The sequence below is a fragment of the Copadichromis virginalis genome, linkage group LG23 (genome assembly GCF_057382275.1).
Source record: "Copadichromis virginalis isolate Kocher_CV1m ecotype Utaka linkage group LG23, C_Virginalis_male_GT1.1, whole genome shotgun sequence".
Lineage (NCBI taxonomy): Eukaryota > Metazoa > Chordata > Actinopteri > Cichliformes > Cichlidae > Copadichromis > Copadichromis virginalis.
Window position 1 is genome coordinate 48,314,218 of NC_140639.1, and position 12,601 is coordinate 48,326,818.

Below are 12,601 nucleotides of genomic sequence, written 5' to 3' on the forward strand. Positions count from 1 at the left end.
AGCTGCTCTGGTCAGATGAGACCAAAATGGAACTTTTTGTTCAAAATGCTCTGTGTGGAAAACTAACACTGCACATCACTCTGAACACACCATCCCCACTGTCAAATATGGTGGTGGCAGCATCATGCTCTGGGGGTGCTTCTCTTCAGCAGGGACAGGGAAGCTGGTCAGAGTTGATGGGAAGATGGATGGAGCCAAATACAGGGCAATCTTGGAAGAAACCCTCTTGGAGTCTGCAAAAGACTTGAGACTGGGGCGGAGGTTCACCTTCCAGCAGGACAACGACCCTAAACATAAAGCCAGGGCAACAATGGAATGGTTTAAAACAAAACATATCCATGTGTTAGAACGGCCCAGTCAAAGTCCAGATCTAAATCCAATCAGGAGTCTGTGGCAAGATCTGAAAACTGCTGTTCACAAACGCTGCCCATCTAATCTGACTGAGCTGGAGCTGTTTTGCAAAGAAGAATGGGCAAAGATTTCAGTCTGTAGATGTGCAAAGCTGGTAGAGACAGACCCTAAAAGACTGGCAGCTGTAATTGCAGCAAAAGGTGGTTCTACAAAGTATTGACTCAGGGGGCTGAATAATTACACACACCCCACTTTGCAGTTATTTATTTGTACAAAATGTTTGGAATCATGTATGATTTTCGTTCCACTTCTCACGTGTGCACCACTTTGTGTTGGTCTTTCACCTGGAATTCCAATAAAAAATGATTCGTGTTTGTGGCTGTAATGTGACAAAATGGGGAAAAGTTCAAGGGGACCGAATACTTTTGCAAGCCACTTTATTAATCCCCCGGGTGGTTTTCACACAGCTGAATAAACGTCAAACAGAAAACTGATTAAGCAGAAGTGTGAGATGGTCGAGAGTTTACTCCAGTGTCCTGTTATATTTTAGATAGCAAGGAGCAGACAGCTGAGTTTATTAAACTCCATCGAGACAGCGGTGATGCTAATCTGAAGGCTAGACCGTCCCATTTCATAGCCGTTTACTTCTGGCCTACCCGACCTTTGGAGGTATAGTTCTCATCACGCTGATTTATGTCCAAGTTTGATTCTAATTCCGACAGCGGTGATGTTAAAATGGGGTGTAACGTCATCATAGCAGCTTTGACTCAGAGTGATGCTGAAAAACTAGTTCATGCATTTATTACTTCCAGGCTGGACTACTGTAATTCATTATTATCAGGATGTCCAAAAAACTCGCTGAAAAGCCTTCAGCTAATCCAAAATGCTGCAGCAAGAGTCCTGACAGGGACTAGAAAGAGAGAGCAGATTTCTCCTGTTTTGGCTTCCCTTCATTGGCTTCCTGTTAAATCCAGAATTGAATTCAAAATCCTGCTCCTCACATACAAGGTCTTAAATAATCAGGCCCCATCTTATCTTAATGACCTTGTAGTACCATATCACCCTATTAGAGCACTTCGCTCTCGCTCTGCAGGCCTACTTGTTGTTCCTAGAGTATTTAAAAGTAGAATGGGAGGGAGAGCCTTCAGTTTTCAGGCCCCTCTTCTGTGGAACCAGCTTCCAGTTTGGATTCGGGAGACAGACACTATCTCTACTTTTAAGATTAGGCTTCAAACTTTCCTTTTTGCTAAAGCATATAGTTAGGGCTGGACCAGGTGACCCTGAATCCTCCCTTAGTTATGCTGCAATAGACGTAGGCTGCCGGGGGATTCCCATGATGCATTGAGTTTTTCCTTTCCAGTCACCTTTCTCACTCACTATGTGTTAATAGACCTCTCTGCATTGAATCATATCTGTTATTAACCTCTGTCTCTCTTCCACAGCATGTCTTTTATCCTGTCTTCCTTCTCTCACCTCAACCGGTCGCAGCAGATGGCCCCGCCCCTCCCTGAGCCTGGTTCTGCCGGAGGTTTCTTCCTGTTAAAAGGGAGTTTTTCCTTCCCACTGTCGCCAAAGTGCTTGCTCATAGGGGGTCATATGATTGTTGGGTTTTTCTCTGTATCTATGAAGCGCCTTGAGGCGACTTTTGTTGTGATTTGGCGCTATATAAATAAAATTGAATTGAATTGAATTGAATTGACTGGCAGCTGCAGTCACGGAGAAACTTGCGTATCTCTGTTCGGGAATAGCAGATAGAGGTAGTCTCTGAGAGGACGGCCAGCGTTTACGCTACGAAGACACGGCCGAGTGTTTTAACCTGACAGCCTGAGGTGTTCTTCAGTAAACTGGACTACCCGACAGATGGACCCGAGGCCCCGCTGCACTTTTTCGGTAAGTTAAACGTGTTTGTAAGCTACTCCGTAACTACCGTCCTTTGCTCGGTCCTGAGACCTAGCTAGCTAAGATGAGCACTCAGCCGTCAGGGTTTGTTTAGCTAACCCGTGCAGGTGAATGAATTTACTCTGACTAAAGAAATCAAGAGAAACGCCCCGGGCTGCTCAGTCACTAATTACCGTTACTGTACTTTTATTACAAGTATTATACTGTAAAGGCAACAGGCTGCACCCTGCTGCAGCTCCTGTGCAGAGCTGAATATTAAATATCTTATTAAACAGCACCATGTTTTCAGTCTCCACATGTGTAGAGACAGTAACACCAACTTTAAAAACCTGGCACTTCAGTAACTCCTCATTAATCTGTAAAAACCGATCAAATAGCAAAGCCTGATATTTACTGAAACCAACGACTTCCTCTTGGCAGCTTAAGTTAAAATTTTAATTTTTCGACTGATTAATTTTTTAGCGCTGACTGTATTTTTTATACTGAGTTTGTTGCAAATATTCAGGTTAAAAACTGTCTGAAATATTGTTAATGAGGTATGTTCACAAAGACACATGTGCAGAACTCTGTACAGCTTCCATCCTTTAAGACAAATAGTTTGAAGCATTAATATTTCTTCTTCAATACCAGTGCTGATACCAGTGCTGATACCAGTGCTGATACCACCTCCGTATGTTGTGACCAGGATGCAGCAGCACTGAAACCTGCTCCATCATCACATCTTTGCAGATGTCCATTTATAAAGCTCCAACAACTCAAAGGTGAACATGATATAGGAACATCTGTTCGTATATAAGGCTTTTTTTAAATAAACAGCTCATATGTCAGCTGTCAGCAGAACTGTAGGACTGAAAAAATGTAAGAGAAGAGAAGAACACTCCCGAGTGTGTGAGGACAGAAGGATCAGCTTTGTTTCAGATTTGAGAGATAAACTTTATTTATTTATTTATTTATTTATTTAGGACAGTGCATGTTAATGAACATAAATGTAAAAAAAAAATTACATGAATGTAAACATACCAGATTATAGCCAAGGACTAATTTCCATCTGTTGTCCTTAAGCATAAAAAATAGACATAATAATTCATAAAAATTCATCATTCATTCATAATAAAAACTCCGTCACCAAACTTACACACACACACCATTCTGTTCCCAAATAAAACATTAAAACTATACAATTCATACATGATCGCACACTTGATTTGTCCATAACCAGTTTTTAACCTTTGCCTTAAACAAACTGAGTGTAGAGCATTCTCTAATGGGTTGAGGAAGACTGTTCCACAGATGGCCTCCCTGGACAGAGAGGACGTTCTGCCCAAATGCTGTCCGTCTGTGGGGTATAAACAAGTCTCCTCGGATTGTAGCTCGAGTGGTCCTGTCTGAGCTTTCTTTATGCCTAATGAACTGCTTTAGTGGTGGTGGAGCAAGGGAGTGTAAGACTTTATATATTAAACTCACTCTTTTAAGTTTCACCTAGTTATTGAAGTTCAGTAATTTATGTTTTTTTAACACATGACAGTGGTGGTGGGAAGTCGGTTTTTTGTCAAGTAGTTTTAAACTTCTTTTATAAATGTTTTCAATAGTTTTAAGTGTTGTTGGACAAGCAAGTGACCAGGACGTCAAACAATAGTCCATATGAGAGATGATCATTGAGTAAAAATAAGTTTTTGCAACATTCATATTTAAATTATTACGTATATGATTAAAATTTCGATTATTAAATTTAAGTACCTGGGACACTTTATTTATGTGACTCTTGAAGGATAATGTTGGGTCTAGAATGACCCCAAGATATTTAAATTCTGGAGCTAATTCAAGCTCTACTCCATCATATTTATATTTCAGTTTGTGATGATTGTGTTCTTGTTGTGACTACAGGAGCCGTCCTCAGATTCAGACCTCAGCACCACCCAGTGACAGCAGACAGATCATCCTATAGTTTCACTCTTTGTAGTAACTCCATAATTAACTGATGAAAACAGTCCAAAGGTTAAAGTACCACATGTGCTGTCAGTGACAGCTGCAGCTGTTTAAAGATAAAGTTAAAAGGATGAATCACCCATGTAACTGTGTCACTGTATATCAGCATCAACAGGACCTGAGTTTGGTGTTTGAGAGAGCTGTTGTCTACGTCTGTGTGCTGTCATTGCTCAGTCTGACCGAACGATGGACAGACTCAAGTTTGACTTTGAAACAAACTGTGTTGTTAAACAGTTTCATGGTTCAAAAAACAAAACAATCAAAAACACTTTTTTCATACTTGTGTTAAGTTTTGTATAGAAATGAGACAAAATTGATTGTGAGGTTAAATGTGATAGAAACAGCTCACACTGACATCCATCCTGATCAAACATGAGTGTCATGAAGCCTGTTTGCAGTTGTTTGCACTGTTTTCCACTCTGGATGTTGTTTCTGTTCAGCTGTGAGTATAAAAGGCTCCATTCTACAACCTGTTTGTGTTAGTTGTTCAATAGAAACATTATTTTGTGCTGATGTTGCACTTCTTTTATTCACAACCAAAGAGTTTTTGACGTCCGCATCAAAATACAAAGATCAGTATTGTCTAATGTTTTGGCTGCAGTGTGTTTTTGCAGACAGGTATAACTGAACAGCTTTAGTGTTTAGATTTTTTAAACTTGAGTATGAACTTATACAAAATGCAGCAAGATATTAAAAAAAGTTTGATTATAAAATCGACTATATTGGATTCATATCGATATCGGACATAAAAAGTGGCATCGTTCCATCTCTGCTTTGACTAGAGACACAGCTCTAATCAAAGAGGTGGTCCGCTTGCCTCTGCCCCAGAGAGAAGGGTTACATCTCCTGGGTTTAGGTGCGGCTTGCCCCTCTGAGGGCGGGGGTACCTGGACTTGGGATATAGAGTATGTTTGGGGAGTGCGACGGTCTGTGCAGTTTCTATTTGTGTCTGTCTACACGTTGGGTGAGTGCCGAGTATTTGGTTGTGCATATGGGGTGGGAATGCACGTTGGTGTCTGCGTGCGCCTGTTCGTCTGTGTCTATGTGTCAGGTTGGGTCTTAGACTCAACCTCTCTGGGTACATCTCAGGCCCTCCAAAGTACGGAGGCCTATCTCCCCTCACCACACTCCCTGCCGGTGGCTGATGCCCTCAGACGTTGGTGTGTTGGTGGTCCTTGTCGTCTGGGGCTGGGCGCTCATGTATGTACCGGCTCACTCCTGGTGGCCGATTGGCGATTCCCCCCCTTTTGGTGGTCCTCCTCGGGTCCTTGTACTCTGGGGCCTCTGGATATCTGGGGCCTGGATCTCCTCCATACCTGCTTCATACCCTGGGGGACGGGGCTATGGCTCCCCACACTCCCTAGCAGATCGTTACATGGAGAAACCTTTGGAATACAAGCATGCTGATCCACACAGGTGTGCACACAGGTGTACACACGGGTGTTCACAGACGCGGACTACACCTTTATGGCTGCTGCCTCTAAGCACATTGTGCGCTGTCTATCTTGCGTGCTGCACAATATCGTTTATTATTTAGTATCTACTGTTATCTACTACTAGCTAGTTTATTGTGATGGTGCTGTTTTTATTATGTTGCTTGCTTTCTCTTCTGTTTTTTTTTCTCCATACAGGTGATCCAGGTGTTTTGTTTGTTTTTCTTTTTTTCTTCCCCCCTTTCTCACCGTCTCTTCTCCCCTTTGGTTTTCTTTCTCTCCCTCTCTTTCTTTCATTCTCTCTCCCTGTCCTGTCCCCCAGTCATGTCTGTCCCGTTTGTAGCAACCGAAAATAAAATAAATTCATAATTATAATAAAGGTCAATCAAATGGACCAATATGGAAAGGCCATGATGATCCACTTGGTAAAATAAATCCGCTTGGCATCTTTCTTGGCCTTAAGACAACAATTCTGATGGCTAAAGATCCAAACGGGACACACAAAAAAAAAGAGACACAGCTCTGTGTTTTCCAATTTGTCATCGTTTTGAAAGTTTACATTTCTTCAGTGTTGAGCAGCAGAAATGAGACTTTCCTGTCAGAGGTCATTTTTTAAAAAATGAGGTGAATCAACCATGAAAACCATGAATCAACATGTGAACATGAGCTGATGCTGCTGAAGTGAAGCAAAGTTACAGAGCTTTGATTAATATTGAGTAAGAACTGGACTCTCATACAGCGAGACTCAAATGCCTTTAAACATCAGCTTATCCTGCTGATCCAAGTCCAACACTGAGTTTGTAAAAACATGTTTGTCAATCATTTTGTTTGGTTTCTGAGGAAAATGATTCAATAAGTTGCTGCTAATACACAACATTTCATCATATTTCCTCATAACCCTCTTTTGTCTGACCATTTGATCCCATTTGAATTTGCAATAAAGGATCCACAGAGTTTGGTGACAATAATGACAGTAGATGTTTGTGTGAAAGTGCTGGAAGCAAATGAGTGTGTGATGTTCTTTCAGTGTTGCACTTTGTAGACGCTCCCTGAGCACTGGTCTCACAGCCAGCTGCACATAGAGACCAGTGTTGTTAGTCCAGGTCAGAAGATGACTTGTTGGAATGAAAATGAGCTTGTAGTTTGTCTGCTTTAATAATGTGACTGGAAAAAGGTGTTGGACTTCAAATATGTCCATTTCTTTCACACTTCACCTTTAAAAGTGAAGCCATGTGGTTCCTGGAAGGAAAAACACGACTTTTTCAAGTCTTTGTCCTGTTTTTATGAGAAATGTACGACTTTAATGTGAAACATTCAGAGTTTTTTCTCTTGTTGTGTTTGTTTGAAGCTGCTTCCTGTTGGCTTCAGCTGTTTGGAGTTTCCATTTTCTAAACTTCTACATTCTGAACCTTCTTCAGCTCTGAACAGATGATGAAACACTGAATGATTTCAAGCACTTTGTCTAATAAACTTACATCTTTCATTCTTTATACAGATTGGAGCGCTGTGGTTTGTCAGATATTGGCCTTGATTATCTGGCAGCAGCACTGAAGTCCAACCCCTCCCATCTGAGACAGCTGGACCTGAGTAATGACTCCTCTTCTTCAACTAAGAACAACCTGCAGGATCCAGGAGTGAAGCATCTGTGTGGTTTCCTGGAGAGTCCAGGATGTAAACTTGAAACTCTGAGGTCAGTCAGCATGTTTTAGTTGTGCTGAGATGAATATGATGTGAAAGTTGTGCTGACACTAAACTGCAGACATCAGGCTGATATTATACTGATCCACACTGAGGATCTTCATGGTAAAGTCTGTTTTCTTCTTCTCTGGTTTAGTCCATTGACTGCAGCAGAACAATGTTCACATTTCAAACAGTGATACTCAACGTATGGCCCGCGGCCCACACGCGGCCTGCCCACCTTTCCTGATTCAGAGAGAGGGGACCCTGATTAACTGTGTAGCTTCTTCCTCACAGTTCTAAGTATCAGACACAACAATGAATAATCCACAGCTGACTGTCTTTAGCAGGTCAAAGGTCACGGCACACAGCAGACAGTCAGAAATATTCTAACTCTGATCATTTATCAGTTGTGACACTGTGAGACTTGATCAGAGGTGTGATCATCACAGCAGAGGCCTTTGTGTCAAAGTCACTGAGGATCAAACAGAAACACATGAAGCAGATTTTCCTCTTCTGGCTTTTTATAGCAGATAACCTTCAAAATATTCTGCAGTCGATCAAAAACTGAAGCAAACCATGAAGCAACATGTGAACATGAGCTGATGCTGCTGAAGTGAAGCAAAGTTACAGAGGTTTGATTACAGACACAGCTGAGAGTTTGTAATCTGTCATCATTTTAAAAAGTTTCCATGGAACAGCAGAAATGAGGCTTTACTGTCAGAGGCCGACAGCACTGAACACAACAGCAGACTGGTGGCTAATAAACAGTGAATGATGCAGAAACAGATGTTTGAAGCTGTTCTTGGAGTACACTGAGAGAGAGAGAGCTGTGCAGGCAGGAACAGCCAAAGTCAGAGAGAATTCATGAGCATATTGATCAAACGTGAAGCAGAGTTTGGATCTTCTTTTGCTGCTGCTTCACTCAGTTTTGGTTGGAGACAGATGAAACCTGCAGCTTCAGGATCTGTGAGCTGTCCACTTTCAGCCCCGACGGCGTGTCCGTGTACGTGCCGTCGAGTGAACGATCCACGCTCTGTGTTTCCATCTTTGTGTGTTTAGCTGCTCTCATTTACTGTTTTAGCTGTTTGCTGCTTGTTGAAATAGTTTGTGAGCTTTAACCTGAGATTCTGGCAAAATACATTTATATTAAACATCGATTCAGGATTGAATGAATCAACATCGTTTTATTCAAATTAAAACCATTTAAATGGGAACATGAATTTTTTACAGCCGCCTCTAATGCTGGGTAATGTCAGCTGGTCCATGTGCAGCTGGCTGTGAGGCTCAGGGAGCGTCTACAAAGTGCAACACTGAAAGAACATCATCCATAAATATTGAGTAAGAACTGGACTCTCATACAGCGAGACTCAAATGCCTTTAAACATCAGCTTATCCTGCTGATCCAAGTCCAACACTGAGTTTGTAAAAAGATGTTTGTCAATCATTTTGTTTGGTTTCTGAGGAAAAAGATTCAATAACTTGCTGCTAATACACAACATTTCATCATATTTCCTCATAACCCTCTTTTGTCTGACCATTTGATCCCATTTGAATTTGCAATAAAGGATCCACAGAGTTTGGTGACAATAATGACAGTAGATGTTTGTGTGAAAGTGCTGGAAGCAAATGAGTGTGTGATGTTCTTTCAGTGTTGCACTTTGTAGACGCTCCCTGAGCACTGGTCTCACAGCCAGCTGCACATAGAGACCAGTGTTGTTAGTCCAGGTCAGAAGATGACTTGTTGGAATGAAAATGAGCTTGTAGTTTGTCTGCTTTAATAATGTGACTGGAAAAAGGTGTTGGACTTCAAATATGTCCATTTCTGTCACACTTCACCTTTAAAAGTGAAGCCATGTGGTTCCTGGAAGGAAAAACACGACTTTTTCAAGTCTTTGTCCTGTTTTTATGAGAAATGTACGACTTTAATGTGAAACATTCAGAGTTTTTTCTCTTGTTGTGTTTGTTTGAAGCTGCTTCCTGTTGGCTTCAGCTGTTTGGAGTTTCCATTTTCTAAACTTCTACATTCTGAAGCTTCTTCAGCTCTGAACAGATGATGAAACACTGAATGATTTCAAGCTCTTTGTCTAATAAACTTACATCTTTCATTCTCTATACAGATTGAAGAGCTGTGGTTTGTCAGATATTGGCCTTGATTATCTGGCAGCAGCACTGAAGTCCAACCCCTCGTATCCCACAGAGGTGGACCTGAGTGGAATCTACAGCAACCTGAAGGGTTCAGGAGTGAAGCATCTGTGTGATTTTCGGGAGAATCCACGATGTCGATTTGAAACTCTGAGGTCAGTCAGCATGTTTTAGTTGTGCTGAGATGAATATGATGTGAAAGTTGTGCTGACACTAAACTGCAGACATCAGGCTGATATTATACTGATCCACACTGAGGATCTTCATGGTAAAGTCTGTTTTCTTCTTCTCTGGTTTAGTCCATTGACTGCAGCAGAACAATGTTCACATTTCAAACAGTGATACTCAACGTATGGCCCGCGGCCCACACGCGGCCTGCCCACCTTTCCTGATTCAGAGAGAGGGGACCCTGATTAACTGTGTAGCTTCTTCCTCACAGTTCTAAGTATCAGACACAACAATGAATAATCCACAGCTGACTGTCTTTAGCAGGTCAAAGGTCACGGCACACAGCACTCTGTGAAACAGTTTGGAGCAGGAATTCTTGCACATTTACAAACTGACACTGCTGCACGGCATGCTGGGTAATGCTAGCTGCTCAGGTATGGGCGTGCTAATGGCTGTGAGGCTCTGTGGCTGTAGAACACCGAAGAAGAGAAAAGAGAGGTGGAGGATGAAGAAAAGAGGCGGAGATGAAGCAGAAGTTTTGCTCCAGAGAGGAGCTGTGTCTGTGTGGGCGGGGCTCAGGCTGCTCCGCCCACACAGTGACAGTGAAGCAGGTGAAGAGTAATAAATGAAGACAGCAGACAGTATTTGATAAGCTGATGTACAAACATGTAGGTCGTGTCCAAATTCATGGGCTGCATCCTCCTGAGGCCGCATTTGTAGACCGATTACGTCACAGCGACACGTCGAAGGCTGTCCAAATTCGTAGACTCCTCCGAATGCTGCCAACAAATGCGTCCTCCTTTTCCCCGAATTTGAAGGATGGGTCGGGTGTGTCCTTCGTGGCCTACCATATCCCAGAATTCATAGCGCGGCCCAGCCAAACTCCAGTTTCCAACAATGGCGGCCGCTACTAAGTTTTAAAATTACTCATACTAATCTTTTTCGGTCACAAAATAAACTTTTAACATATTTTCAGGCGAGAAAGTAGCTGTGTAAACATCAAATATCTGCTCGGTTTATCAAGATACCGCATATTTGCAAAAGTGCTTCGACGTTTTCGGAGACGTCTGCTACCCACCAGCTCGATAGCTCGCCGGGAGCTCGAGGGTCACTGAAGCCGCCGAGAACGGCACAACTCCCGGCACATCATTTTCAGATCACCGCGGACTTTCGCTACTCAGGTTAAACGTGATATATAAGTCACTTAGACAACCTCAAAATGTTATTGTTGGGCTCTTTTCAGTGTTTTGTTTGTTCGTGAGTAAATCGGTTTGGCTGAGATTAAAGTTATTAGATTAGATTAGATAAAATAAAACTTTATTAATCCCCCAGGTGGGTTCCTCCTTGGTCTTTACAGAGCTGACTAAACGTCAAACAGAAAACTGATTAAACAGAAGTATGAGACGGTCGAGAATTTACGCCAGTGTCCTGTTATATTTTAGATAGCAAGGAGCAGACGGCTGAGTTTATTAAACTCCACCGAGACAGCGGTGACGCTAATCAGAAGGCTAGACCGTCCAATTTCCCCAGCCGTTTATTTCCAGCCTACCCGACCTTCTGAGGACCCAGCCCACGTAGACCGCAAAGGCCGGGTCCTCGGGAGGATGCAGCCCATGAATTTGGACACGACCGTAGAATGATGGTGGCAGCTACAGAAACGGGTCCATACAGACTGAAGCGTGTCTCAGTCTGAATGTACACTGCTGTTATAAGAGCTGTGGAAACTCAGGTAAAAAGGACGTAACCACACTGCTGCCAGTTCCAGGACATTCACAGAGTTACAGCATCATTTGTGACCATAAAGACAGAAAGCTCATCCAAATCCTGGGATTAAAAGTCTGTCCTGGTGGTGTCCAGTCAAACACGTCTCTGTGAAAGCTTCAATCCAACAGGCTCCAAAGTCCTTCTGCTCATTTCCTCGCCGGGTTCTTGATGCTCCTGTACCATCTCTCTGTCATCCTCCTCGCTCCCTCTTTGCACTCACAGTCTTTGTGCATCATTAACACTCACATGTGGAAAACCAAAGTTTTACTGGGCAGAAGATGATCATCAGTGACTCTGTCTTTAAAACACTCTTGTTAGAAATGTACGACTTTAATGTGAAACATTCAGAGTTTTTTCTCTTGTTGTGTTTGTTTGAAGCTGCTTCCTGTTGGCTTCAGCTGTTTGGAGTTTCCATTTTCTAAACTTCTACATTCTGAACCTTCTTCAGCTCTGAACAGATGATGAAACACTGAATGATTTCAAGCACTTTGTCTAATAAACTTACATCTTTCATTCTCTATACAGATTGAGGGGCTGTGATTTGTCAGAGATCAGCTGTGATTATCTGGAAGCAGTGCTGAAGCTCAACCCTTCGTATCCCAGAGAGGTGGAGCTGAGCTACCACAAGCTGCAGGATTCAGGAGTGAAGCAGCTGTGTGTTCTTCTGGAGAATCCACAACATCAAATCGAAACTCTGAGGTCAGTCTCCACGTTTTAGTTGTGCTGACACTGTCGATCTGTGGAACTAAAACCTTTATACAGGAAGTCTGGTTCAGCTCTTTGTAGACCTTCTAATCTCTGATGCTCTGAGTCTTACTCAGTAGATGATGCAGAGTTGTGAAGCCGATGTGGGTGAGGACACTCGCCCAGCTCTAACTACTTTGACGTCCAGGCGGCTTCCCTGCTTGTCCTGATACAAACAAACCTGAGTAACCTTGCAGGTCAGATCTCATCAGTCACACCTGTTATGGCAGCTCTCCTCTAGATTGTAGTTCTTGTTAACCTGGGATGGTTTTAGAAGCCTGGACCACAGACTGCAAGGGAAGATATTACTGGGAAAGGCCAAAGCAACCTATTAGACCCATTAAACACTAACATAGATGAATACTCAGATTTAAACCTTTATTGTTTCACAAAGGGTTAAAAAGGGAACGTCCACAGTTTAGACTGCAGCAGAT

At 42.5% G+C, this 12,601-nt stretch overlaps 2 protein-coding genes and 1 long non-coding RNA gene across 4 annotated transcripts in view; all 3 read left to right on the top strand.

Moving 5' to 3' along the window:
- The window catches only part of LOC146681980 (NACHT, LRR and PYD domains-containing protein 12-like), a 427,057-nt gene that overhangs the window by 329,882 nt on the left and 84,574 nt on the right, over positions 1-12,601 (top strand). The window lies entirely within an intron of this gene.
- LOC146681994 (NLR family CARD domain-containing protein 3-like) overlaps positions 1-12,601 on the top strand; it is a 73,909-nt gene that overhangs the window by 45,953 nt on the left and 15,355 nt on the right. The window lies entirely within an intron of this gene.
- On the top strand, positions 591-4,825 carry LOC146681995 (uncharacterized). The gene is made up of 2 exons (XR_014917987.1): positions 591-2,241; positions 2,881-4,825. It is a non-coding gene; the product is annotated as an uncharacterized LOC146681995 (long non-coding RNA).